The following is a 7,598-nucleotide window of genomic DNA, read 5'->3' on the forward strand; positions in this document are numbered from 1 at the left end:
AAGAAATCAAATAATGTCCAATATGTTAAAATACTTTTCTGTTTGTTTGTTGTTGTTTTTCTGGTTGTTGTTTTTGTTCGTTTGTTTGTTTTTTAGAGAGAGAGGAGTGATATAGGAGGAGTGCTATACAGAGAGAGACACTGACATGAGAGAGAAACATTTATTGGCTGTCTCTCACATGCACCAACCAAGAATGGAACCCACAGCCTGGCCATGTGGTGTACAGGGCAACTCTCCAAACAACTGAGCCACACTGGCCGGGATTAAAAGCCTCTTATGATAAAATTACATATATGTTTATTTCAAATATGCTTAATTTTTCCTTTATATGATTAGTTGTTGAAGGAAAAGTGACTTTCCTTAATTGTCTAATTATTGGTTTGTTTCCTACACATTTTAGGGGATGCCACTCACTGATTTTTCTTACTCATAACCCCTTCTGAAATTTATTCAAAACTTTCACTTGGTGTATTCTTTCTTGCATAATTCTTTGTAAGTGCTCGTAACCCTCCATGATCTAAAGTGAATGGGAAAAATACCCCTCTTTCCTATCCCAATCTTTAAGATCAGTTAAATATTGAGTGTTTTACTCTTTGAGAAGAGAAGCCAGCGGTTTTATTCTCAAGGCTTGGCAAGATATGGTTGCTAGGTATTAAAGCAACCACTAGGTAAAGCAAAAGCAACTCCAACCTGACCAGACAAGATGGATATGTGAAGGACAGAGAAATGCCGCGGGATAAGGGGGGTGAAAGACATACATTCACAGAGGATAAAGAAAAGTTGCAGGATATGGGAGCAGGGGGGCAAGAAAACATGTTTTCACAGAGGATCCAGGAATGTTGCAAAATAAGGGAAAAGAAAGAGGGGGGCACCACGTGGGCTTTGAGCTTTGAAACAAATACTGAAGTATGGTAGCAATCATCTCAGGTAGAAACTAGTTTTACTCTAACCCTGCTGTTTGGATTAACAATAGAAGAGTTATTTTGATTTTCTGAATGGCATCCTTCTGTGATTTGCGGGGCACATTATAACAATACTACTTAGCAGAGTAACCAATGAGGAAAGCACGGGGATCCTGGATTAAGGGAAGGGTCTCTAGAATACATAATACCTCAATACAAAGAGGGCAGTGGCCACCCTCTTTAGGGCACCCCTCTGTCTCTCCTATCTTAGCCAGGGGAAACAAAATCTTAGGAATGGAAACTGAGAATTAGGAGTTTTAGAGATACTTATCGGTTTTCACTAAAGTTTCTGTACTTCTCACCTACCACTTTTGCTTGTGGCTTCATTCTTCTAATCCATCTGGACAAGAACCTGGGAAGGAAATCACCCTTACACCCTGCTCACCAAAAAAACCCCCACCAAAAACCCTGAATCACTATTATAGCATTTTAATGAGTGAAATATTTTAATTTCTTTTTATTGTTATAATTACCACATAGCATATTAGTTTTAGGTGTACAACAGTGATTTTATATTTGTATATATTGCAAAATGATGACCATAGTAAGTCTAGTTAACATTCATCACCATCCATAATTACAGAATATTTTTCCTGTGAGCAGAACTTTTTTTTAAAATTTCTTTATTGATTAAGGTATTACATATGTGTCTTTATCCCCTCATTACTCCTCCAATCCTCCACTCATGCCCTCACCGCCTGTTGTCTGTGTCCATTGGTTATGCTTATATGCATGCATACAAGTAGCATAACTGGGTCAATTGGGGGTTCCATTTTTAGTTTTTTGAGGAAACTCCATACTGTCTTCCATAGTGGCTGCACTAGTTTGCATTCCCACTAGCAGTGCCCGAGGCGTTCTTTTTTCTCTGCATACTCTCCAGCACTTGTTTTTTATTGATTTGTTGATGATAGCCATTCTGACAGGTATGAGATGGTACCGCATTGTCATTTTGCAAATGATTAGTGACTTTGAGCATGTTTTCATATGTCTCTTGGCCTTCCTTATGTCTTCTTTCAAAAAGTATCTATTTAGGTCCATTGCCCATTTTTTTTATTGAGTTGTTTATCTTCCTTTTGTTAAGTTGTATGAGTTCCCTATAAATGTTGGAGATTAAAACCTTATTGGTGATAACATTTGCAAATATGTTCTCCCATGCAGGGGGCTTTCTTGTTGTTTTGTTGATGTTTTCTTTTGCTGTGCAGCACCTTTTTATTTTGATGTCATCCGTTCTTCTATTATTTTTATGGTTTCCCATCTTAGGTTTAAGTCCTTTATCCATTTTGAGTTTTTTTGTGTTTATGGTGTAAGTTGGTGGCCTAGTTTCAATTTTTTGTGAGCAGAACTTTTAAGACTATCTTAGCAACTTAAATTATACAATACTAGAGGCCCAATGCACAAAATTTGTGCAAGAGTAGGCCTTCCCTCCCCTGGCTGCTGGCACCAACTTCCTTCTGGCACCCGGGACAAGGGCCCCCAATTGCTCCCCCAGATGGCCTGGTCTCCACACACAGCCTGCTGTTCAGTCGTTTGGTTGTCCCTCACTAACTCCCCTGCCAGCCTGGTTGCCCCATGCAGCCTGTTTGGTCGACTGTTCAGTTGTTTTGGCTGCGACGGTCGCTTAGGCATATATATATTATACTTAGCTATAGTTGCAATGCTGTACATTACATCCTAATGACTTATTTATTTCATAACTGCAAGGCTGTACCTTTTGATTTCCTTTACCCATTTCTGCTACTCCCTATCCCCTGCATCCCCCAATCTATCCTAATATATGAAAAACCAGGGTCTGTAATGACCGAATGGACCACCAGTCCACCCCAGTCCTCAGGCTCCATTGATCAGGGGATGGTTAACAGGGAACCAGAGTGAGTGGTCCAGGGACTGGCAAGCAGCTGGAAGTCAGGTCTCTTGGTCCCTCCTCCTGGCCCTCAGACTTCAATCAATCGGTAGCAGAGGTGGGGTGGAACTGGGGACTGGCATCCTTAGTAGTCCTGTAGGTTCAATCTCCAGAGGACAGGACAGGCATCAATGAACCAGTGCCATCAGCATAATCTTGACAGTGCTTCCAGCCTCCTGGAACTTGGCCTCAGGCACTGTAGCCACTTCCCCTCCCTTGGACTAGCTCCCTTAGTAGTACTAAAGGTTCAATCTGAAGAGGACAGGCCAGGCACCAATGGACCAGCACCTCTGGCACGATCCCGACAGCACTTCTGGCCTTTTGGAACTCAGCCTCAGGCACTGTGGCTGCTTCTTCTCCCTAGACACTCCACAAGGAAGAAAGGATATCACCAGCAGCACCAGGGTTGACCAGCAGTGACTGACTGCTCTCCCTGTGCTTCCTCCAGGTCACTCGAGCCTGCCCCCACCCTCCCTGCTCCAGATGAAGTGTGATCACTGCACATGGAAGGAATGTAGTAAAAAAACAAAAATCGATGACCAAGAGAATGCCGCAGTCAACGTCCGGAGTCCAGCTCAGGAGAACAGAGAGAAGGGAGAATTCTGTAAGTTGGCCGATGCCAAGATATTTCTACGTGATTGCCCGGTGTGTGACAGTTGTGTGACTGCAGTGGAAGGAGTCCAAGTTTCTCAAAAGAACACCAAGGACTTCTTTTGTGTTCTAAACCTTCATAAGAAATGTGATACGTCACAGCACAAAGTGCTGGCAGTGTCTGTGTGTCCTTAGTCCCTGATTTATTTTGCTGCTAAATTCAGCCTCAGTGTCGCTGATGCATCCAGAAGGCTCTGTGGCTTCCTCAAAAGCCTTGGGGTGCACTGTTTTCAACATGAAGATAGCTGAGGATTTCTGCATCCTGGAAAGTCAGAGGAATTTGTGCGTCTGTACTGCCAGCACCATGAGGAAGAGCCCCGGCTACTCATGCTGACCTCTGCCTTCCCTGGCTGGGACTGATATTCAGTGTGTGCTGGGTCATCCTAACACCCCCCACCTCTGTACAGCCAAGTCTCCTCAGCAGATCATGGGCTCTCTGGTGAAGGATTACTTCACCAGACGGCAGAATCTGTCCCCAGACAAGATTTTCCACGTCATTATGGCCCCATGTTATGACAAGAAACTGGAGGCCCTTAGAGAAGATGTTCCCACAACTTTACATAGTTCCCAGGGTGCTGACTGCATGTTAACCTCAGGTGAAATTGTCCAGATAATAGAGCAAAGTGACCTTGCCTCGAAAGCTGTGGACACTCTGTTTGGAGACATGAAGGAGAAGGAGGTGAGGCTCCATGAGGGTGCCAGCTCTGATGGGTATCAGAAACACATCTTCAGGCAATGGCCAAGAAGCTGTTCAACCAAGATGTGAGAGTGCTCAGCTACCGCACCCTGAGGAACAAAGACTTCGAGGAGGTCACCCTTGAAAGGGATGGAGTGGCTCTGCTATGCTTTGAGTCTGCTTATGGCTTTTAGAACATTCAGAAGTGGTCCTGAAGCTGTAGAGGGCAAGTTCCCCTGTCACTTTGTGGAGGTCCTGGCCTGCGCCAGGGATGCCTAAGCAGCAGGGGCCAGGCCCAGGCAGAGGATGGGTGTGCAGACAGGGCGCTGCTGTGGCAGATGGAAGGCATATAAGCTGCCATCCTGGTGTGGCCCCCAGAGACCATCACCCATGTGCAGGAGTTGTACCAGGAGTAGCTGGGGCTGGGGGAGGGGGGGGCAACTCCCACCGGGCCCAGGTAGCCCTGCACACTGCATAGCAGGCCCAGGGCAACCTGCCAGAACATCAAGTGGTAATGGTCCAGCATATGCCTGACCTGCAGGCCGCCTGAATAGGGGGTATCAGACACGTGAAGGAAAGGCTTAGCATCTCTATCATCACTTTGGTTTTCAGAATTCCCTGCTCCCCACCTGTCAGCTGCCTCCCTCTGAGGGGCGCTGTTGTCGTTATATGGGTGCAACTGGGATATTGTATCTCAAGAGGATTGCTCCAATGTATGTATCCTTTTCTTTTATCAGATGCTGAAAAAATCCCAAAGAACAAGAATGGAGACAGACTACTGTCCTTTAGGCTTAAAAAAACTCCAGAAGTGTCCTGCAAAGAGCCACATGCTTCAGAAAGACTGGATGAGGAAATGCCCAGGTTTGGCCCTGACTTTACCCACTTATGTTACTCTTGAAGGTGTATTTGCCACAATGTGTTTGTATCTTTCCAGAAGGAGCAGTGCAGCCAATTTGGGTGCCAGAAGGTTACGTGCAACACCACAATGGACCCAGAGAAGCTCCTTATTCCTCTGTTCAAGAAACTGAGAGTTGCGTTGATGATAGCAAAGAGGAAGAAAAAGAAAACAAAGGATACACTAGGGGCTGAGGTGCCAACATGGGGTCAGCTGAAGAAGCTAACAACTGAGGCCCAGCTAATAGCAGAAAAGCAAGGAGTGGAAGCTACTCTTTCAGCCATGTTTATGGCTGTAGGCATAGAGAAATAAAAAGAGAAGTAAGCGGTAGAAAATAAGCGGTAGAAATGTAGATGTAAGCAGTAGAAAATAAGTAGAAATAAGCTGTAGAAATGTAGAAATAAGCGGGAGTTGCAACCCAGGAAAGGTTTGGGCAAAAGCAGCCAGGCCTACCTATGGTTCTTTAGGCAGGGGTTGTAACCCAGGAAGGTTTGGGCAAGGGCAGCCAAGACTACCTTTAGTTCATAGTTAGAAATAGAGAAATAAGTAGAAAATAAGCAGTAGGAAATAAGCAGTAGGAGAAATAAGCTGTAGATAGAGAAATAAGTGGTAGAAATAAGCTGTAGGAATAGAGAAATAAGTGGAAATAAGTGGTAGAAATAAGCTGTAGAAATAGAGAAATAAGTAGAAATAAGCAGTAGAAATACAAAATAAGCAGTAAGAAGCAAGAAGCAAGTGGTAGAAAATAGGTGATAGAAAATAAGAAGTAATTAGAAGGTACAAAATAAGGTAGAAATCTCCTAGGTTTTGTTTAAGCCACTGTAAAGCAAAAGATGGCTGTGGTTGATGTTTAAGGGAGTAATTTTTATTTCTGACCTAGATTGTAAGCTCTTGCAGCAGTTGCATTGTTTCTAGGCTTTGGTTATTTTTGTTTGTGCGACCTAATACCACCCTGGGACTTTGGGTTGGTGTGATACCCCAGACTCAGATTTGGAAGTCTCCAGCTCTGCAAGATGGAGGGTTGCTCATTTCCATGCAGCAGCAGTTAAAAGAAAGAAACTGAAAAGGGACCAGACTTCCACCGGCGTGGATGGGGCTGATTTGACTGGAACTGGTGCAGACTCAGTGTCAAGGTCAACCATCCAAACAGCCTGATCCAGGGGACCATTTTTGCATCAACGGCATCTTTGCATCGGCTGCATCTTACTATGCTACTGACCGAGGTATCAACATGGAGTCAGCTGAAGAAGATGGTGACTGAGGCCAAGCAGATGTTAGTGGAAGCTATGCTAGCATTGGTGAACTGTCAGTTTTCTGTAAAATCTTGCAGAGCTAAATCTAAGGACTCTGAGTGAGATATCTTGAAAATGTTGAATGGAGAAATAAGTAGATGGTTTTGTTAATAGCCAGGGGTTTGTTTTGATGTTTTGACGGTACTGAATAATTTATTTAGAGTTTTTTGGATAATGTAAATAGGCGTGTTTAAAAACAAAAGTAAAGGGGGAGATGTGGGTGCAGTTGCGGTGTTTTGGCCAGGTTCAAGCCTAAGGAAGCCTCAGACTAATGAGAGGGCACAGTCCTCTTATGGCCATGTGCAAGTCCCAGCTGGAGGGCTGGGCTCTCCCAGCACAATTATAGCCAACGGCTGTGGTAGTAAGCTTGAACTTATGATCCGAACACATGGCCCCACATGCCTTGTGATAGAGTTCGGGTGCATGTAGTTGAGTGAGGTTGAAACTCATGAGAATGCTGTAAACAACTTGATCACACCCCTACTTTGCCACGTGGAATCTGCCATAAAATAAAGACATGGTTTGTGGGCACTGGCGTCACCTCATCAGGGAGGCAGTGTCCCACCGAGACCCAGCTTTCAATCTCTTGTCTGTCTTTTCTCAGTCCTTTACCAACACCCCCCGACTCCACTCAGGGTCACCTTTGGCCGTAACAAGTGGCTGTTCTATTCGAGTTTTCTCCCCACATAAATGTTTTTTTTTCCCCCTTTTCTATTCCATTCTCTTTCTTTTCTCTCTTAATTTTTCTTTCCATTTCCAAATTTCATTTTTTCACTCCTTTTTTTCTCTTTTTTCTATTTTACTTCTTCTTTCTTTCTTATCCCCTAATTCTTTTTTCTCTGGTGGTCATCTTTATTTGGGGTTATTAGTATCGTGAATACATTTGTGTTCAGTGCCTTGTGCATTGTGCCTTGTTGTGTTGTATTTTGTACCTTTATATCAATGCAGGAGAGAGAAAACTACATAACCAGATACCCAGACAAGAAAGATCATGGGGAGACAAAGAAGGAGCCCACATATGAAAGAAAACAGGCATCACCATAAAAGGAAGTAAATGAAATGGAGGCAAGCAACCTGTCAGAGAAAGAATTCAGAGAAATGGTCATAAGGTGGATGAAAAGAATGGAAGACAAAGTCAACAATATGTGTAAGAACCAAGAGGAAATGAAGAAAAACCAAGAAGAAATGAAAAATGACATCACTGCTATAAAGAACTCAATAG

General features: G+C 43.8%; 2 pseudogenes; one reads left to right on the forward strand and one right to left on the reverse strand.

The window, feature by feature from the left end:
- Positions 1-3,345: 3,345 nt before the first annotated feature.
- On the forward strand, positions 3,346-4,605 carry LOC102760813 (annotated as a pseudogene).
- A 249-nt stretch (positions 4,606-4,854) lies between these two features.
- The window catches only part of LOC102761094, a 10,994-nt pseudogene continuing 8,250 nt past the window's right edge, over positions 4,855-7,598 (reverse strand).

The sequence above is a fragment of the Myotis davidii genome, unplaced genomic scaffold, assembly GCF_000327345.1.
Source record: "Myotis davidii unplaced genomic scaffold, ASM32734v1 scaffold2596, whole genome shotgun sequence".
Lineage (NCBI taxonomy): Eukaryota > Metazoa > Chordata > Mammalia > Chiroptera > Vespertilionidae > Myotis > Myotis davidii.